At 38.8% G+C, this 21,990-nt stretch overlaps 1 long non-coding RNA gene across 1 annotated transcript in view; it reads left to right on the forward strand.

Moving 5' to 3' along the window:
• Positions 1-7,696: 7,696 nt before the first annotated feature.
• Positions 7,697-21,990, forward strand: part of LOC123387907 — a 28,065-nt gene continuing 13,771 nt past the window's right edge. The window contains exon 1 of the long non-coding RNA XR_006602402.1: positions 7,697-9,962. This is a non-coding gene — a long non-coding RNA (uncharacterized LOC123387907). The remainder of the gene's footprint in view (positions 9,963-21,990) is intronic.

Genomic DNA, 21,990 nt, shown 5'->3' on the forward strand with positions numbered 1-21,990 from the left:
GTGGGGAAAGCTGACCCACCTCCAAGCATAGGGGTGCTGCTGGGCGCAGCCCAAGAAGGACTGCTCAGGTCCTAATGGGGACAGTTCAGCTCAGCAAGTCCTGTGAGAAAGTCAGGATATAGGTGACCCTCATCACTGAAGATTTGATCTGAAACTGTTGCAAATCATCTAATTATATATGCTCTTAGAGCAGGTAATTGTCCCACAATTAAATAAACTAATCCAGAGTTTCTCAAGCACAGATAATGTATGGTGTATCTTAAAGGCACAGCTTCTTACAGACCCTGGCATTTGTCTTCAGATCACTTAGCGGCATTGTGAGGGGGATTTCACCTGTAAATGTGGGCACCCCAGTCTTCATGTGAGAATAGCGAATAATCATTGCTCAGCCTACCACTGAAATGAAAACAAAACAGTAACACTTTAAGAAGCATCACAGAACTCAAAAAGACCCTGGGGACTGTATCCTTAGACCCTGAGATGGGAGAAAGGTGTATGGAACCTGTCAGATGTGGTAGAGAATTATTTCCAGATAGAAACACAGCACATCCTGGATTAAATCACAATCCTGGATTAAATGGACAACACTGAGCTGAAACTTTATACATCCATTGTAAGGGTTTACTGTATGTAAATGCTCCCTGCCTGTGAAGAAATGTTCATGGGTGCATGGGTGTAAGTTCTGCTAGCCCTCCTCCCAGCTCTGTGCAGAGGACAGTTCTAAGTTTGCAGCCACCCGATGTGCTCTCCAGGATTAGTGATGGTAGGAGCCGAGGAGGTGGAAGCCCAACCCGGCTGCAAGAGCCGCTTATAGAAGGGTGGCCAGATGCATGGAAGGTCAGAGGTTCAATTCACTCGTGTGTCTCGGATGTAGCATGTGGTAACCATGATATCTGGTTAACTTGTCCTTTGGCTGGTGCAGGGGTTTGAATCCTGCCTAGAGGCAAGAAGGCTAGTGAATAACTGGCTGGCTACCCAGTGTCTGCCTTACTGTCTGTGTTCACATAGGTTCTATGTGGAATATTGGTTCTGTAAAGGAAGATGGCCACAGAGGAAAAAGAAGAAAGTTAAAAAAAAGGGGGGGGGGGTAATTGAATGTTTGTGTCCTCCCCAAATTCATGTTGAAGTCCTAAACCCCAGTGTGATGATTTTAGGAGGTGAGGCCTTTGGGACATGATTAGATCATGAGGATAGAGCTCTCAAGAATGGGATTAGTGTCCTTATAAAAGAGACCCCAGAGAGCTTTCTCATTCTTATAAACAGCAGTCTGCAACCCAGAAGAGGGCCTTCACTAAAACCTAACCATGGTGGCTCCATGGTCTGAGGCTTCTAGCTTTCAGAACCATGAGATACAGATTTCTTTTGTTGGGAAAACTTTCTGTTTATGGTATTTTGTCATAACAGCCTAGCTGACCAAGGGAGAATGGCTTTGGTTATTGATGTAGTTATATACAATGAATATAATATAGCATTTAGTGGCAGAACTTTGTATATGACTTTGGGCTTATATTTATAAAATCATTAAAGATTGTACACTTTCAGTTTCACAGGGAAACTTACTGGTTAGTGGAATTTACTTTGGTTCGTTTGATTATAACAAATAAAGACCCAAAGTAAGGGTTCATGGTGAGCAGTGAAGGCCGTGAAATGAAACCGAACCATCATAGGACTTAACCTCATGGAGTCTAGAGTCTGGAGTAGGTTTTAAAATTGGGGTTGGCTCTAGAGAAGCTTAGCTGCAGGAATTCACAGCATCCCCCCTGCTAGTGTGTGACCATGAATGTGATCTGGCTCCAAGTGACCATCCTTCTGTCCTGGTGCTAGCTACCTCCCATGTCTTGTTCATAGTTTGGTTCCCGTGGACGTTGAGCTTGCTTAGAATCCAAGACAGCTTCTCCTCCCTTCCACATCACCATCTTTCAGTACCAGCTTCTCTTGCTTCCTAGCTTACTCATATACTTTTCCAATTCTGTAAAGTACCTGATCAGCCCAGTTCATCTTTTCATCCAGTGCATTAGGCATAATTTGTGGGTCATGGGCCAGCCAACAGATTAACTTCCGCAGATGATCCCTTCAACTACAGCTGAGAAATGTTCATGAATGTCCACGGATTGCCCTTTTAGGAGAGAGTCTTGATCAGGAAAGACTCCTTCTGCAGGAGGTGTGGCAATAACTCTAGTATGGGCATGTTCATGATTTTTGTTATTCCTTATATTTTCTATTTAATATTTTATTTAGAAATTATTTCAAACTTAGAAAGTTGCAAGAACAGTACAAATAAATCCTGTAAATCCATTATGCAGGTTCATCCCTTGTCAATATTTTGCCATTTTAGTCTCCTACCTAGCCTAGTTTTTTTATTATTATTATTTTTTAAGATTTTATTTATTTAACAGAGAGAGAGAGAGAGAGAGATCACAAGTAGTTAGAGAGGCAGGCAGAGAGAGGAGGGGAAGTAGGCTCCCACTGAGCAGAGAGCCTGATGTGGGGCTCGATCCCAGGACCCTGAGGTCATGACCCAAGCTGAAGACAGAAGCTTAACCCACTGAGCCACTCAGGCGCGCCTTTTAAAAAAATACTTTTTTTAAGGTTTTCTTTTCTTTTCTTTTTTTAAAGATTTAATTTATTTATTTGGCAGAGAGAAATCACAAGTAGATGGAAAGGCAGGCAGAGAGAGAGAGAGAGGGAAGCAGGCTCCCTGCTGAGCAGAGAGCCCGATGCGGGACTCGATCCCAGGACCCTGAGATCATGACCTGAGCCGAAGGCAGCGGCTCAACCCACTGAGCCACCCAGGCGCCCTAAGGTTTTATTTTCTTAGCCTAGTTTTTAATAAATCTATGTTAAATAGAGATGATGAATGTCTCTATCTCCCCTCTGCTCACTTAACTCTTTTTCCCCCTCTGTTGTGATGGAGAGAAATGACAAAAGCTATGTTGGGCTGATTCTCAGAAAAGAAATTATGAGTAGAGTATAGAGCTGATTTAGGGGATAATGTTTTCAAATTTGAATCCTATCAGACATGGTAGAGATCTTTTGTTATTTTCATTGCATGTGACAAAATCATTTAGATGAAATAAAGCTTAAGAAAATGACATGCTAGATTCTCTGAAAAACCATAGCCAAAGCAACTGAAATCCTAAATACCAATTTACAATAACAACAAAAAATTTACCTAGCCTTGAGTTTGGCAAAAGATATGCATATATTTAGAGTGTTGACTTTTTTTTTTTAAGTTTTTAAATGTTAATTCCAGTTCGTTAACATACAATGCAATATTAGTTTCAGGTGTACGATACACTGATTCAGTACTTCCATACAGCACCTGGTGCTCACCAGGACAAGTGCACTCCTTCGTCCCCTTCACCTATTTCACCCCCCCCCCCACCTTCTCTCTGGTAACTACCAGTGTGTTCTCTGTAGTTAAGACTTTTTCATAATTGTTTCTTCTCTTCTCTCTCTCTCTTTTTTTTTACTCTTTGCTTATTTGTTTTGTTTCTTAAATTCTACATATGAATGAAATCATATAGTCTTTCTCTGACATTTCATGTAGCATTAAACTCTATAGATCCATTCATGTTGTAAATGGCAAGACTCATTCTTTTTTATGGCTGAGTAATGCTCTATTACATATATATATATATACACACCACATCTTTATCCATTTATTAATTGATGGACATTTGGGTTGCTTCCATAATGCTGGCTATAAACATAGGGATGCATGTATCTCTTTGAATTAGTGTTTTTGTATGCTTTTGGTAAATTCCCAGTAGTGCAATTTGTGGACATAGTATAGTTCTATTTTTAACTTTTTGAGGAAACTCCATACTGTTTTCTGGAGTGACTGTACCAGCTTGCATGCTACCAGCAGTGCACAAGTGTTTGTTTTTCTCTACATCCTCACTGACACTTGGTGTTTCTTTTTCTTTTTTTTTTTTTTTTTTAAGATTTTATTTGACAGAGAGAGAGAAATCACAAGTAGGCAGAGAGGCAGGCAGAGAGGGAGAGAGGGGAGGAAGCAGGCTCCCTGAGAAGCAGAGAGCCCGATGTGGGGCTCAATCCCAGGACCCCGGGATCATGACCTGAGCCGAAGGCAGAGGCTTTAACCCACTGAGCCACCCAGTTGCGCCGGTGTTTCTTATGTTTTTGTTGTTAGCCTTTCTGACAGGTGAGGGAAGAGATCTTGATGGTTTTGATTTGCATTTCCCTGATGAGTGATATTAGGCATCTTTTCATGTGTCTATTGGCCATCTGGATGTCTTCTTTGGACAAATGTCTGTTCAGGCAAGATATGCAAACTTCTTAAAGGAGAAAATATTAAAACTTTATTGAAACAAAAGGCATAAATTGGGAGAAATGCCAGTGTTCTTGCATATAAGGAATTGGTATCACAAAGATGTCGGTTCCCCCACAATGTCCTACCTATACTATTCCTAATACAATCCCAAATGGGTTTCTTTCCCTTTTCTTTTCTTTCTTTCTTTCTTTCTTTTTTTTTTTTTTTTTTTTGAGTTTTGGTGGAACTAGAATTGTTGATTCTGAAATGTATATGGAAGATAAATGGCCACAAACAACCAAACTATTCTTGAAAAAGAACAATAAATTAGGAGGGTTTGCTTTATGAGATATTAAGACTTATTATAATTATATAATAATTAAGAGTATGGTAGTTTAAAAAAACAGAGAGAGCCCAAGACATGTAAGGAAACTTAGATTCTGGTAGAGACGGGCAGATCAGTGGGGAAATGATGGGGTATTCAATAAATAGTGCTTGGACAAAACGTTTTCCTTATATCCCAAGAGGGAAGAGAAATGAAATTGGATGCTTATTATATCACTCCCTACTCAAAAATTAATTCCTAGCAGATGAAAGACTTACGTAAGTACAAAGAACAGGAAACAAAAAACCCCACATAAAATGTTTAGACTACTATGTGGGGAAGTAGCTTTACAATTTTAGTGTAAGGAGATCTTCTTAATAAGACAAAGGGGGTGCCTGGGGGGATCAGTTGGTTGAGTGTCTGCCTTTGGTTCAGCTCATGATCCCAGGACCCTGATATCAAAGCCCCCATGTCAGGCTCCTTGTTCAGTGGGGAACCTGCTTCTCTTTCTCTTAGCTTACGTTGTCTCACTATCTCTGTCTTTCCAAATAAATAAATAAAATCTTTAAAAAAAAAAAAAAGATACAAACCATAAAGGAAAAAGATTGATTAATTTGGCTACATTAATATTAAGAACTTCTTTTCAACATACAGCATAAAGACTATGAGAAGAGAACCCATGGCCTGGAAAATGGTATTTACACACAGATGGCCAACATGAATTAGTGTCCAGAACAGTTTTAAAAATCCACCCCTCCCCACCATGAATTATTTAAAAAGGGTTGAAAACCTATTAGCAAAATAGAAAAAGACATTAACAGGTCACAGAAGGAGAAAAAATGAATGAGCAAAACATTAATGAGCTATTTATCCTCTTTAGTAATTTGAGAAATGCAGATTAAAATTATAGTGAGGTACCATTTTACACCTAACCAATGGGCACAAATTTTAAAGTTAGACAGTATTCGAGAGTCAACGAGAATTTGGAGCAACCAGGCCTCATCCATTGCTAGCAACAGTGTAAATTGGTACAACTTTGGAAATATAATTTGTGTTTCTTGATAAAATGTGAACACATACATAACCTACAATATCCATAACTTATCCATGGGCGTGTGCTTTAGGGAGTGGTTCTCACAGACCTGCATTCCTGTGATCCCGCATCAGCATCTCCTGGGAGCTTGTTAAAGATGTACCTTCTCTAGCCACCCAGACCTGCCGAACCAGAGACTGGTCTGGGGCCAGCAATATGTTCTTGAGCAAACCTTGCCTGTGATTCTGATACACGTCCAAGTTTGGAACTACTGCTTTTAAGAAGTATTGATGTGTGTGTGTACTGGAGACTTGAGCAGGAGTGTTCACAGCAGCACTTCGTAAAATCCGCAGACTAGAAGCCCTGACACCCTTCAGCAGGAGAAAGGATAATCCTATTACGGTGTGTCCCTAGAGCAGTGAAAATGAACAATCCACTGTGACACTTACTAGAATGGATGGCACAAAACTCCGGATAAAAATCTTATCACAGAGGCATCTCTGCAGTATGATTTCATTTGTTTAAAAGTCAAAAACTCTGAACAAGAAGCTGTTCAGGAATATGTACATATGTAGTATTCCTATAAAGAAAAGCAAGGAAATGATTTATACACAATTCAGAACAGTAGTTCTGTTTGTGGGGAAGGCAATAGGATGTAATTGGGGAGAAGCATACAAACATTAAAAGTACTGGAGAGATCCTATTTTTTTAAAAACTAGGTAGTGGGTATATTGCTGTTCATTTTACTATTTTTGTTTTTTTATTTTTAAAAGATTTTATTTATTTATTTGACAGATAGAGATCTCAAGTAGGCAGAGAGGCAGGCAGAGAAAGAGAGAAGCAGGCTCCCCTACTGAGGAGAGAGCCCACCATGGGGCTCGATCCCAGGCCCCCGAGATCATGACCCGAGCCGAAGGCAGACTTTAACACACTGAGCCACCCAGGCACCCCTCATTTTACTATTTTTAAAAATTAGCATATTGAGTGGGAACTGAACATTCAATTTTGTAAGGTGTAGGATTGCAAAATTGAGAGGCAGTATTTTCCTGGTATCAGGAAAGACTTTTATATGGAAATGAATGTGGGTGTAACAAGGAGCAAGGTGCAAATATGCATGATGTTTTAAAATACTTTAAGGAAAGTGTGCACTGGTTGGGACTCCCTTAAGGCTGTACCCCCTCAGATTTCCTGACAATAATTGTCACTTTGCTCTGCCCTTATAGGTACTATATTAGGGTAGAAAATTGAAGATACTCCATAAGCAAGGCAGAGAGTTAGAGCTCATGAAAACTTCCCCTAGTGATGAGGGTGTTGAGGCTAGTGATCTGTGAGCTGAGGAGGTAGTCAAGGTCCCCAGGGCTCATCTATCCCTTTCCCCTGCATGACAGCCCAGGAGGATCCCATTCTATCTGGTGTAGGTGGGTGGGTATAAGTGGAAGAGGGTTGCTTGGCCCACTTTGGGCTTTCCACATGTTAAGGGATAAACCTTAACAAAAACCATTTGTAAACTGCTTTTTCTATATCTCTTGAGATGCTGGCATTATTTTTATCCTTCATTTTGTTAGTGGGGTATATCATTGATTAATTTATGTATATTGAACCATCCTTGTTTTCCTGGATTAGGTCCCATTTGGTCATGGTGAATGATCATTTTAATATATTTTTGAACTCTGTTTGCTAAAATTTTGAGGAATTTTGCATCAGTGTTCATCAGGGATATTAGTCAATTTTCTTTTTTATAGTGTCCTTGTCTAGTTTTCCTATCTAGGTAATGCTGGCCTCTTATAATGATTTTGGAAGCATTCCTTCCTTTTCTGTATTTTAGAATAGTTTGAGAAAAATAAGTATTAACTCTTTAAATGTTTGCTAGAATTTACCTTGAAACCATCTGGTCATAGACTGGTTTGTTGGGAGTGCTAATTTTTAAATTTTTATTATTTATTTATTTTAAAGATTTCATTTATTTATTTGAAAGAGAGGCAGTGAAAGAGAGCATGAGCGAGGAGAAGGTCAAAGGAGAAGACTCCCTGTGGAGCTGGGAGCCCGATGCAGGACTCGATCCCGGGACTCTGGAATCATGACTTGAGCCAAAAGCAGTCGTCCAACCAACTGAGCCACCCAGGCGTCCCTGTTGGGAGTTTTTAGATTATAGATTCAATTTTATTACTAGTAATCAGTCTTTTCCGGTTTCTGTTTTTTCCTGATTCAGCCTCAAAAGATTGTATGTTTCTAGAAATTTATCCATTTCTTCTCGGTTGTCCAGTTTGATGGCATATAATTGTTCATGGTGTTTTATGATCTTTTATATTTCTGAGGTATCATTTGTAACTTCTCTATAATAATGGATTTCATTTATTTAACTACTCTTTTTTTTTTTTTTCTTGATTAGTCTGGCTAAATACCACCATGTACTTCTGAACAGGGTAAGCAGGAAAATGTCAGTTTTTCTAGTGGCAAAATGAGAAGATCTCTTCCATATACTTGACGTATAATTCCTAAGATTTAGAGTTGATTTTCAGCAAAACTATATAATGGGTGAGGCATATATTTGAAATCCTGCTGTTTGAGAATTGTACCCTCTCCTCTCTACATCCAGTTTGCCACCTGGTTGGTCCCACTATTCATATACCCCCCTCTGTAGGCTCTCCATCAATACATTTACCCAACCCTTCTTGCTAATCTAATGAAGTATTTCATGCTAGCATAAAAGAGGCCAGTTGTGATTGTCAGGATACGGTAGCAGCAGGCATGTAAGCTCTTTGAATCTGCTAGATCATGCAGTCTTCAAAGGTGGGGACCATTGCGTCTTTCTCTAATCCATCAAGTTCCTGCACTACATATGCTGTTAAGTGAACAAGCAGAAGAGTTGATACAAAAGTGCATTTATGGCACCTGGGTGGCTCAGTGGGTTAAGCCGCTGCCTTCGGCTCAGGTCATGATGCCAGGGTCCTGGGATTGAGTCCCGCATTGGGCTCTCTGCTCAGCAGGGAGCCTGCTTTTCTCTCTCTCTCTCTGCCTGCCTCTCCATCTACTTGTGATCTCTGTCCAAAAAATAAAATCTTAAAAAAAAAAGTGCATTTATTATTACATCACCTCACATCATCTCCTCTTATTATGGTCTCAGTTACCCGTGGTCAGCTGTGGTCCAGAAGCTGATGATCCTCCTGGTATATCTTCAGAATGTCAGTAGTAGCCGAACACTACACCATAGCACCCACGTCGTTCCCTTCACTAGGCATTCCCCTCACCTAGGCATTTTACACCTCAGCATCACAAGGGGAAGGGTGAGTACAGTATAATAAGAAATATTGTGAGAGAGAAAGACCACATTCACTAAACTTTTGGTACAGTGTGTTATTATAAATGTTCTGTTTTATTACTAGTTACTGTTAATCTCTTAATAATCTGCCTAATTTACAAATTAAAGTTGATCATAGACATGTGTGCATAGGAGGAAAACAGTATGAGAGAGACTGTATTCACATCTTCTAATACAGTATATTGTTATAATTGTTCTCTTTTATTGTTGCTCATCTGCTGTGCCTAATTTTAAACTTTATATGGGTATACATGTGTAGGAAAAAATGTAGTATATATAGGGTTTAGTACTGTCCACAGTTTCAGGCATCCAGTGGGGGTCTTGGAAAATATCCCCCATGGATAAGTGGGGACTTCTGCACATACTAGTGAGGGATCTGTGCCTTCAGCTTGATCAGATAATGGCGTGTTTTTCCAAAGTGGCTGAAATAACTTACATTCCCACTAATTCTGGATGAGAGTTCATTTTACTTTCTATTCTTGCCAGCTCTTGACATTGACAGAGATAATTTTTTTAAACCAATTTGATGTGTGTGAAATGGTATCTTCTTATGGTTTTAACCCACTTTTGCTGACATTCACCATCCTGTGTTAGTTACCTGAAATTTTTTTTAAAAACCCCAAAATTGAAAAATGCTGAAGTTCTTTTTGTCACACTCATTCAGCGATATTAAGAACAGTTTTCCCTGAAGCAGCTGGTATCCAACACATGGATGTTCACAGCGTGATTCCCATACACAGAGCGGAACTTCCTCGGGCTTGTAAAATGAAGCCAAAGCTGCTGCCAGCCCTGTGATTCTCTTCAGAACTGGTGGGTTTTTCCTGGATTGAGTGTGAATGTGCTGCTGCTTCTAGAATGGAAGGCAAGTACCAAATGACTCGCATCTCTCATGCCTTCTGGAAACTCATGCCTGGAAGATACAGCCACTCATTCCTATGCTGTGTGGTGGCCTTTAAGAGGGAGACAGCAACCTGCCAGCCTTCTGCAGATGACTTGACTGCCGGCCAGGGTAAGTGTCTAACCAAATCCAGTGGGCATTCTGGGAAAGCAAGGAATAGAAGGGCCTTCAGTAAAGGGTAGAAGGTAAACCAAATCAAACTTCATCTTATAAATCTCGGTTTTTTGGAGATGGGAGTCTAGAGCTGCCACTGCCACATGGAGCTACTGAGCAAGTGAAATGTGGCTACCACAACTTGGGAAATGGGACTTTATGTTTTGTTTAATTATGACTAAGGTTAAACTTGTAAAACAAAAGCAATGTGAAATATTGTTTTCTTAAGCATGTTATTGCTTGGGCAGTACAACACTTCACTTTAACCATTGGAAATTACCATCTGAGTTGATATTTCCTCTAAGTATAAAACACACACTTTTGAAGATAGTAAAAAAAAAATTTTATGTTGATTAAATTGAATGATCGTAGTTTTGATACACTGGGTTAGATATTGTTAAAGATTTTATATGTTTCTTTTTGCTTTTAAAAGTGTTTACTAGGGGCGCCTGGGTGGCTCAGTGGGTTAAGCCGCTGCCTTCGGCTCAGGTCATGATCTCGCGGTCCTGGGATCGAGTCCCGCAGCAGGCCCTCTGCTCAGCAGGGAGCCTGCTTCCCTCTCTCTCTCTCTGCCTGCCTCTCCATCTACTTGTGATTTCTCTCTGTCAAATAAATAAATAAAATCTTTTTAAAAAAAAGTGATTACTGTACAATTTAAGAGTACAAATGTGGCATGACATCCTGGAAGTTGGTGAAATAGGAAGAACCGGGAATCCATCTCTCTACCTAGATAATTATACCAGCACAGTCTGCCTGATGTAGCTGCTTTAGAGCTCTGCAGACTATTCAAAGACTTAAAACTTCCAGGGTAAGTCTTGGACAGTAAATTGTGGTTAATTTGGGTCAATTTCAGCTTTTAGCACATTAGTGGCTATGTATTCCCCATTCTCACTGCCAAGGTAGGCAGCCATGCATATGTACCTGGAGCAGCTTGTGAATACAGAGGTGTAGACACAGAGATGAGCGCTCATTGTCCCAACCCCACCATCTAAAGTGGGTTCCAGGGTATTTAAAGACTCAGAGTTATTTTTCTTTACCCATTCACTTTCCCCTTTCTCCTTTGTTGGCAGCTAGACATTTTAAGGACTAGGTCATTAAAAAGCAGTTGCAGAGACAGGGAATTTAGAAAGTCACAGTGTATACCTAGGGAAAGTGCAGACTTAGAAAAGATCTGGGAAGGTCTTAATAAGTTTAGGTTTCTCCTAAACTTCATCCTAGGCACAGGGATACTATACAGTAACAACCAGAAAATCAGCAAACCCTGCGGCAGGTGGCAAAGCTGATTTCCAGGTTTATCACAATATAAGCTTTAAATGTTCAGTTTTGGGGCACTTGGCTCGCTCAGTCAGTAGAACATGTGACTCTCAGTCTCAGGGTTGTGAGTTTGAGCCCCTTACTGGATGTAGAGCTTCTTAAAAATAAAATATTAAATAAATAAATGTCAGGTTTTTAACAAAAAATCCCAAGATAAAAAAAAGAACTATGACCAATTCAAAGTAATGAAATTTTAACAACAGAAACCATCCCTGAGAAAGCCCAGAGGTGGACATACTACACAGAGACAACTATCTTACAGATGCTTAAAGAACTATAGGAAGATGAGGACATAGTCAAGAAAATGATGTATTAATAATATGGGAATTCAATAAAGATATAGGTAACATAAGGAAGTGAAAAGAAACTCTGGGGCTGAGAAGTATAACTGAAAGCAAAAATTTACTAGAAGGATTCAAAAGTAGATATGAGCTAGAAAAATCCACAAACTTGAAAATATGAGTGAAATGACTGAGTTAAGGAACAGGAAGAAAAAAGATGGAAGAAAAGTAAATAGAGCCTATGTACATGTGGGGTACCATAAAGCAGACCAACATATATATTGTGGTCTCATGAGAACGGGGAAAAGGGCAGGGAGATTATCTGAAGAAATAATGGCCCTAAACCTCAAATTTGTTGAAAGACATTAATACCCAAGAAGCTCAATGAACTTTATATATAACTCAAAAGAGACCCATATTCAGACACATTCAATCAAACTGTCAAAAACCAAAGATGAGGGAAAAGAAGATTTGTAAACTAAAAAATTTAAACATGGCTGAAAGAAATTAAAGAAGGCATACAAAATGGAAAGACATCTTGTGTTCAGGAGCTAGTAAACTTAGTTGTTTCGCTGTCACTAGTACTTAAAGTGAGTCGTACTTACCTAGAAGCTGCTCTAGGCATGGGAGAACAAAATGGTTCTCAGAGATGCACATAAGGGCAAGAATCAATTTCAGGGTGGCAGATGGCTTCCAGAGCCCAAGGGGAATTCAGGAACTAGTGAATACATTTCCAGGGTTCAGGGACAGGATAACATTCATTAGGAGCTAATTTTGTCATTGTGCTATATAAGGCAGTACACAGTGCTAAGAAATGACACACTGATGCTTCACACCTCAGATTCTGCTAAAAGGGAAAATGTTTGGCCTCTCTGCTCCCTTAGTCCTTCTTCCTCCCTGATGGAGACAGAGTGACTTATACCTTTGGAGAATTTAGGAGAAGATATAGAGCATTAAAGTGCCTGCCTCTTCTCCTCTCTCTGGTAGACTTTCTGCTCTACCACTTTTTTTTTTTTTTTTAAGATTTTATTTATTTACTTGAAGGAGATAAAGCACAAGCAGGGGGAGTGGTAGACAGAGGGAGAAGGAGAAGCAAGCCCCCCACTGAGCAGGGATCCTGATGACATGGGATCATGACCTGAGCCAAAGGCAGACAACTGACTGAGCCACCCAGGCGCCCTCTGCTCTACCACTCTGATCTGCTGAGGACATAGGCCCTGCAGATAGGCCTAGTGATGCTTCTGTTGTCCCCAAGATGAGGCCAAGTGGCTGTGGGGCAGGGTTTTAGGGAGTTGTGCTTGCTCTCCAAAATATATTAGGGTCCTACACCATCTACACATCTACCACATCTTCTTTATCCATCAGTTGATGGACACTTTGGTTGCTTCCATAAGATGGCTGTTGTAAATAATGCTGCAATAAACATAGGGGCACATGTATCCCTTTGAATTAATGTTTTTATATTCTTTAGGTAAATACCCAGTAGTGTGATTAGTGGATCATATGGTAGTTCTATTTTTAATGTTTTGAGGAATCTCCATACTGTTCTTCACAGTGGCTACAACAATTTTCATTCCCACCAACAGTGCAAGGGGTTCCGTTTTCTTCACATCCTTGTTAAAACTTGTTTCTTATGTTTTTGATTTCAGCCATTCAGACAGGTATGAGGTGATATCTCATTGTGGTTTTGATTTGCATTTCCCTGATCATGAGTGATGTTGAGCATCTTTTCATGTTTCTGTTGGCCATCTGGATATCTGTTCATATGTCCTACTCATTTTTTAATTGGGTTGTTTTTTGGTATAGAGTTGTATAAGTTCTTGTGTATTTTGGATACTAACCCTTTATCAGAGATGGGATTTGCTAGTATCTTCTCCCATTTAGTAGGTCATCTTTTAGTTTTGTTGACTGTTTCCTTTGTTGTGCAGAAGCTTTTATTTTGATGGAGTCCTAGTGATTTCATGCCTTTTAAAAATATTCATTTGTTGGGGTGCCTGGGTGGCTCAGTCATTAAGCATCTGCCTTCGTTCGGCTCAAGTCATGATCCCAGGGTCCTGGGATTGAACCCTGTGTTGGGTTCTCTGCTCGGTGGGAAGCCTGCTTTCCCTCTCCTACTCCCCCTGCTTGTGTTCCTGCTCTCACTGTCTCTCTCTCTCTCTGTGTCAAATAAATAAATAAAATCTTTAAAAAAAATCCATTTGTTGAAGTCTGAGGCTAGAGTTAAGACATGGTTCTTCAAGGGAATATTCTGTGAAAAACAGGTAAAACATTTTACAGGATTGAACAGGTGGCTCCACCGTGGACTGTAGTAGTCTGGCTTTACAGCCAAGAGGATTGGGCTTTATGTGTCGGATCTGTGTGTAAACTATGCTTGTTGAGAAGTTGCTAGGGTCAGGTACTGGGATAGTGGTTCTTTAACACTCAAAACAGTCAAAATCTTGTTGGGATCCTTCTTAAACAGACCTTAGCTGTCACACAGATACAGATGTTTGGGGTTTCTGTAAGATGATGAAGAATTCTGATTACAGAGAAGTCAAATATATAAAAGCAGAGAGACTATAAATATGAACATGTTAGGACATGCAGAACAATTAACAATATTTTTTAGGTGTTCCATATGCCAGTTGCTATTTTAAAAAGCTGGTATATACTAATGAGACAGAGCAAGTCAGTAATTTCAAAGAGCCAGGAGGGATGCTGTTGAAACAGAGAGGTGGTACAGAGCTCGGAATCATCTCAGTACCAGTAACATTTCTCAGTAGTAAATATAAACACAAGCACAGCTGCAAAGCACTTGCAGCACTATAAAGCCAATGACAAATGGGAGAGGCGATGGGACAATTTTCTGGTGGTTGGATAATTCAGATAGATTTGTGCAATGACTAGGAGCTCACATTTTCCAGTTTCAAAGAATAAAAGGTGGAATGAGAGGTTAATAACATGGAACAGAAAATGAGATTTTATTTCCACAACCTATTTCTGATGTTCAATCTCCATGATTCTGTATCCTTTAAGTAAACACAGTTTTTCCATTTTACTCCAAGAGCTCAAGAATATTGACTTCTTAGACATGTAATTTAAAGTGCTTCATACTTTTATTTACAAAGAAACCGTATTTTAAATGTTTCACTCAAGCACCTGAAGATTTATTAGTAAGACATGTGGACAGCAAATCCTTTTTCCATGAACAGTTAAGGAAATACAGAAAGGTATTCATTTGTCATTGGAAAATCTCCCCAAGAAGTGTACATTAGGCTGTGATTAATGCTGAGGGATGATTTCTTTAGAGATTCCAAGCAAGATCTCTTGTATGGCTCTGGGACTACAAAAAGCAACTCTGTCCATCATTGGAGTGTCTGGAGATTGAGGTCACTCAGCCTGACACCAGCTGTATGTAGTTTGAGTGTGTGAACCACCCTGACCAGGAGGTCCTCACCCCCTGCCTCCGGCAGCCTGGAATCCAGTCAGCTGTACTTTCCAGAGCAGGGCGAGGGCACAGCCTCACTGACGGGCACACCACATTTCTCCATGCAGGCATATTTTCTCAGCCCCCATATTGTAAATTGGTTCATTCTTCAGCTATTAATTCCCATTATTCCATAGATCCAGGGCCTTCTCTTTTCTAAGCCTAAACTATGCCCTATATCTTCTGAGACTTTTCAGAGCTGGGCCCTACCTTCTTCATATCCTCCCTGCCCCAGTGTATTCCATTTAGTTACCATCTCCTGTATGGGAGCTGCTGTCCTCTTCCTCAGAGACCCCTCTGCACTTCTTTCCACACTGGGGGGCCACCTTTGCCCTGACACTTTCCTTCCATTTGCACAACAGAGTGCAGCTTCTTTCTCTGATCTTGAGGGTGAAAGATGGCCCTACAGGACTTACCTTCTCAGGTTGTTGCTTTTCAATGGATTTCTACTGTTATATTTAGTCCCAGAATGCTTCCCCTCAGTGTGCCTGACAGCAGGAAGGGAGGGGACAGACCAGTCAACATCCTGTGTGGCAGATACTTATTGTTCCTTACAGCATTTTTTTTTTGTTTGTTTTCTGTATTGATATATAATTTTTTTTTAAAGATCTTATTTATTTACTTGACAGAGATCACAGGTAGGCAGAGAGGCAGGCAGAGAGGAGGAAGCAGGCTCCCTGCTGAGCAGAGAGCCCGATGCAGGGCTCGATCCCAGGTCCCTGAGATCATGACCTGAGCCGAAGGCAGAGGCTTAACCCACTGAACCACCCAAGCACCCCTGTATTGATATATGATTGACAAAATTGTGAGATATTCAAAGTGCACAACATGGTGATTTGATGGCCGTATACATTGTGAAAGGATGACCATCTAGTTAACACATCCGTCACCTCATGTATTTATCTTCTTTTTTTGGTGATAATGTTGAAGTTCTACTGTCAGCAAAATTCCTTTACATAGTACAGTGTTACCAGTTATAATCACCATGTTATAGATTACATGCTTGGATTTTCTTCATCTTAAAGCTGAAAGTTTGCACCCTTTTAGGAAACTCTCTATTTCCTCCACCTCCCTGTTTGTGGTAATTATTTTTCAACGCTCTGTTTATAAGGGTTAGACATATATTCATTCATGTATGTATGTATGTGTCACACACACACACAAACACACACATATATGATGAGTGTGTGTGTGTATATATATATAAAAAAATGTTATGTGGTCGATTTATTTATTTATCTATATATCTGTATATTATGTTATGTGAGTTGCCATACAGTACGTTCTTAGTTTTTGATGTAGCATTCCAGGATTATTTACGTATAATACCCAGTGCTCCATGCAATATGTGCCCTCCTTAATACTCATCACCGGGCCAAGCCATCCCCTCACTCCCCTTCCCTCTAAAACCTTCAGTTTGTTTCTCAGAGTCCAGTCTCTAATGGTTTGTCTCCCCCTCCAATTCCCCCCTTTCGTCTTTCCCATCCTTCTCTTTATGTCCTCCATGCTATTCCTTATGTTCCACAAGTAAGTGAAACCATATGATAATTGACTTTCTCTATTTGACTTATTTCACTCAGCATAATCTCCTCCAGTCCCATCCATGTTGATGCAGAAGTTGCAGAAGTTGGGTATTCATCCTTTCTGATGGCTGAGTAATATTCCATTGTATATATGGACCACATCTTCTTATCCATTCATCTGTTGAAAGGGATCTCAGCTCTTTCCACATTGTGGACATTGCTGCTATGCTATGAACATTGGGGTGCATATGGCCCTTCTTTTCACTACATCTTTATCTTGGGGGCAAATACCCAGTAGTGCAGTTGCCTTTTAAAAATTACTTTTTTTTTTTTTTGCATTCCCCATACAAGGTACTATCCAGTTTCTTTCTTTGACTTATTTCACTTAGCACAGTGTCCTCCAAGTTCATGTTGTTAAAATGTCAGGATTTCTTTTTTCTTCATTGAGATAAAATTGGAATGCAACATTATATAAGTTTAAGGTATACATTATAATTTGACCTCTGACCATCTATCATGATTCATCTGACCCTTTTGCCCATTTCTCCTACCCTCCGATTACCTCTGGTAATCAGCAGTCTGTTCTGTGTCTGTGTCTTTGCTTTTGTTTCTTTATCTGTTTTGTGTTGAGATTCCACATATGAGTGAGCCTGTACTGTTTTTTTCATTCCCCTTCTGACTTATTTCATTTAACTTAATACCCTCAAGGCCTATCCATGTCGTTGCAAATGGTCAGATAGCACTCTTTTTATGGCTGAGTAGTATTCCTTTATACATATATAACCATATCTTCTTTATACATTTATCCATCAGTGAACAGTTTAGGTTGTTTCCATATCTTGGCTGTTGCAAATAATGCTGCTCTGAATATCAAATACATCTTTGTGAATTAATGTTTTCGTATTCTTTGGATAAATACCCAGAATCGGACAGCTGGATCATATGGTAGTTCCATTGTTAATGTTTAGCAGAATCTCCGTATTGTTTTCCATACTGATATACTGATTTATAATCCTGTCAACAAAGTATAAGGGTTCTCTTCTTACATAGCCTCAACGACATTTATCATTTCTTGTCTTTTTGATGTTAGCCAGTCTTCTCCTTGTGAAGTAATTGTGGTTTTAATTTGCATTTCCCTAAAAGTTAGTGATGTTGAACATCTTTCATGTGTCTGTTGGCCCCTGAATGTCTTCTTTGGGAAAATGTGTATACAGGTCCTCTGTCCATTTTTGTAAATAGGCTGTTTAGGTTTTTGTTGTTGTTGTTGTTAAGCTGAATGAGTTCTTTTTATAGTTTGGATATTAACCCCTTTTTGAATATTTGATTTGCAAATAACATCTTCCATTTTACAGGTTGTCTTTTCACTTTGATGATGGCTTCCTTTGCTGCACAGAAACATTTTACTTTAATGTGGTCCCATTTATTTATTTTTGCTTTTGTTTCCCTTGCCTTTGGAGTCAGACCCAGAAAGACACCATTAAGAACGAGGTCAAGGAACTAACTGCCTATGTTTTCTTCTAGGAATTTTCTAGTTTCAGGTCTTAGATTCAAGTCTTTAATCCATTTTGAGTTAATTTTTGTGTATGGTAGAAGATGGCGGTTCAGTTCTCTTTTACGTGTGGCTGTCGGGTTTCCCCAGCACCATTTATTGAAGAGACTGTCCTTTCTACATTGTATATTCTTGGCACCTTTGTCATAAATTAATTATGTGTGTTTGTGTTTATTTATTTATGGGTTATCACTTCTGTTCAGCTGATCTGTCTTTATTATGCTAATACCATATTGTTTTATTATATCTTTGGAATATTGTTCCAAGTTAGGGTGTGTGATACTTCCATATTTGTCCTTGTTTCTCCAAGATTGCTTTGGCTATTACGGATCTTTTGTGGTTCCCCACAAATTTTTGATTTATTTGCTCTGTGAAAAATACCACTGGAATTTTTACAGGGATTGCATTGAACCTGTAGATTGCTTTGGGTAGTACAGACATTTTAACAATATTGATTCTTCCAATCTGTGAGCACAGAATATCTTTCCTCCTTGCTCAGTGGGGAGCCTGCTTCTCCCCTGCTTGCCCGTCCTCCTCTTGTGCTTGCTTTCTCTCTCTCTCTGTGTGTCAAATAAATAAATAAAAACAATCTTTAAAGAACCACCACTGATTTCTGTATAATGATTTTGTATCCTGCAACTTGACCGAATTCATTCATTAGTTATGACAGTATTTTTGTGGAGTCTTTAGGTTTTCTATTTATAGTGTCATGTCATCTATACATACTGACAGTCTTACTTCTTCCTAATTTGGACGACTTTTATTTCTTTTTCTTTCTAATTACTGTGGCTAGGAATTAAAATATCTTGAATAAAAGTGGCAAGAGTAAGCATTCTTTTCTGGTTCCTGATTTTAAAGGAAAATTTTTCAGTTTTGACTAATGAGTATAAAGTTAGCTGTGGTTTTGTCTCATATAGCCTTTCTTACATTGAGGTGTATTTCCTCCATCCTGATATTGTTGAGAGTTTTTATCATAAATTAATGTTGAATTTTGTTAAATGCTTTTTCTGCATCTCTTGAAATGATCATATGATTTTTCCCCCTTCATTTGGTTAATGTGGTGTGTAATATCAGAAAATTGGCAGATGTTGAACCAACCTATTCCACTGGATCATGGTATATAATCCTTTTAATGTATTGTTCAATTCTTTTTGCTAAAAATTTTTGAGTATTTTTGCATCAGTGTAAGAATATTGGCCTGTAATTTTCTTTTTTGGTGTTGTTTTGTCTGATTTTTATTTTGTCTGGTTTAATTTAATTTTTGGTTGGTTTATCACAGTAAGGCTTGCCCCATAAAATGAGTTGGGAAGCATTCCCCCCTCTCCTCTTTATTGTTTGGATAACTTTGAGAAGGACAAGTATTTTATCTTCTTTGCATATTTGGTAGAATTCACCAGTGAAACCATGTGGTCCTGGACTTTTGTTTTTGGGAGAGGTCTTGATTACTTAATTTCATTACTAGTAATCAGTCTATTCAAATTTTCCATTTCTTCATGATTCAGTCTTAGAGTAGACTGCATGTTTAAAAAAAGAAAAAAGAAAAGAAGACTGCATGTTTCTGCATGTTTCGTTTAGGTTGTCCAGTTTGATGGTATGTAATTGTTCATAGTAGTCTTTTATGATCCTTTGTATTTCTGTGATATCAGCTGTAACTTCTTAATTTCTGATTTTATTTAACCCTTCCTTTTTTGTGTTGGTTACTCTATGTAAAGATTTGTGAATTTTATTTATCTTTACAAAGAACCAACTCTTAGTTTCATTGATGCTTTCTTTTTTTAAAAGATTTATATTTATTTTAGAGAGAGAGACAGAGCGAGTGTGCAGTTAGGAGGGGCAGAGAGAGAAGGAGAAAGTGCAGACGCATCACTCAGCATGGAACCCAAAGCAAGGACTGACCCCAAGACCTCTATCATGACCTGAGCCGAAATCAAAGGTCAGATGCACAACTGACCCAGATGCACAACTGAGCCACCCAGTTGCCCCTTCACTGATATTTTCTATTGTTTTTTGAAGTTTCTAGTTCATTTATTTTCACTCTGATCTGTATTTCCTTCCTTCTACTGACTTTAAGTTTTATTTGTTCTTATTTTTCAAGTTCTCTTTGGTGTATAGTTAATTTTTTTTGAGATTTTCCTTGCTTCTTGAGGTAAGACTGTATTGCTATGAACCTCCCTTTTAAGAGATCTGCTTTTGCAACATCCGATAGATTTTGGCATGTACTATTTCTGTTTTAAATTGTCATATTTTTCTCGGTGACCCACTGGTTGTTCAATCTCCACATTTTGGTGTTTTCTCCAGTTTTATTTTTGTACTTCTAGTTTGTACTTCTATTTTGTACTTCTAGTTTCACTATGGTCAGAGAAGATGGTGTTTATGCTTTAAATCTTAAATTTATTGGAATGTTTCTTTATGGCATGATATATGATCTGTCCTGGAGAATGTTCCATGTGCCTTGAGAAGAATGAGTATTCTGCTACTTTTGGATGGACTGTTCTATATATATCTGTTAAGTACATTTGGTCTAATACTCAATTTATGATTGATGTTTCCTTATTGATTTTCTATCTTGTTAATTTATTCACTGATAGAAGTCTAACATCCCTTACTATTATTGCATTGTTGTCAGTTTTTCCTTTTGATTATGTTAATTTTTCCTTGATATATTTTGGTAATCCTATGGAGTGTGTATGTGTGAACACTGTTTCTTCCTGATGGATTGACCCCTTTATCATTATGCAATGCCCTTCTTTGTCTTTATTACAGTCTTTGTTTTAAAGTCTATTTTGTCTGATATGAGTATAGCTGCATGAGCTTTCTTTTCATTTCCATTTGCATGGAGCATCTTTCTCTGTCTCTTCACTTCCAGCCTTAGTGTGTCTCTCTTCTGAAGTCTTTTAGGTGGCATATTGATAGGTCTTGTATTTTCATGCACTGAGCCACTCTCTGTCTTTTTATTGGAGAAGTTAGTCCATTTACATTAAAAAGAATTATTGGTAAGTATGTACCTATTGCCATTTTTTGAAGTGCCATTTTGTTAATCGTTTTCTGGCTTTTTAATAGTTTTTCTTTCTTGCCTTGTAGTTTGATGGCTTTCTGTAGTGTAATGTGATGTTTAGAATCCTCTCATTTTCTTTTGTGCATTTACCCATGAGCTTTTGCCTTATGGTTACCATGAGTCTCACACAGGATCCTATGTATATAACAGTTGGTTTTATTCTAGCAACTTAAGTTTGAATACATTCCAAACCCTTATATTTTTACTAAGTCAGTCCCAATGATTCATATATTTTTTTAAGATTTTATTTATTTATTTGACAGACAGAGATCACAAGTAGGCAGAGAGGCAGGCAGAGAGAGGAGGAAGCAGGCTCCCCACTGAGCAGAGAGCCTGACATGGGGCTCAATCCCAGGCCCCTGGGATCATGACCCAAGCTGAAGGCAGAGGCTTTAACCCACTGAGCCACCCAGGTGCCCCTCAGTGATTCATATTTTGATGTCACATTTTACATCTTTTTATTTTATGTATCCCTTACCTAATTATTATAGTTTAAATTTATTACTCTTGGTTTTTGACATTCACACTTGCTTTATAAGTGATTGACCCATTACCTTTACTATGTATTTTTTTCCAGTGAGAGGTTTACTTTTGTATGGTTTTTTTTGTTGTTGTTATTAATACCATTTCTTTTCAGCTCAGAAAATTCCCTGTAACATTTCTTGTAAGGCCAGTTTAGTGGTGAAAAATTCCCTCAGTTTTTGCTTTTCTGGAAAACGTTTTTTAAGTAGGCTCCATACCTCGCATGGAGCCCAACGTAAGGCTTGAACTCAACCCTGAGATCAAGACCTGAGCTGA

The sequence above is a fragment of the Mustela putorius genome, unplaced genomic scaffold (genome assembly GCF_011764305.1).
Source record: "Mustela putorius furo isolate JIRA1106 unplaced genomic scaffold, ASM1176430v1.1 tig00003867_pilon_pilon_pilon, whole genome shotgun sequence".
Taxonomy (NCBI): Eukaryota; Metazoa; Chordata; class Mammalia; order Carnivora; family Mustelidae; genus Mustela; species Mustela putorius.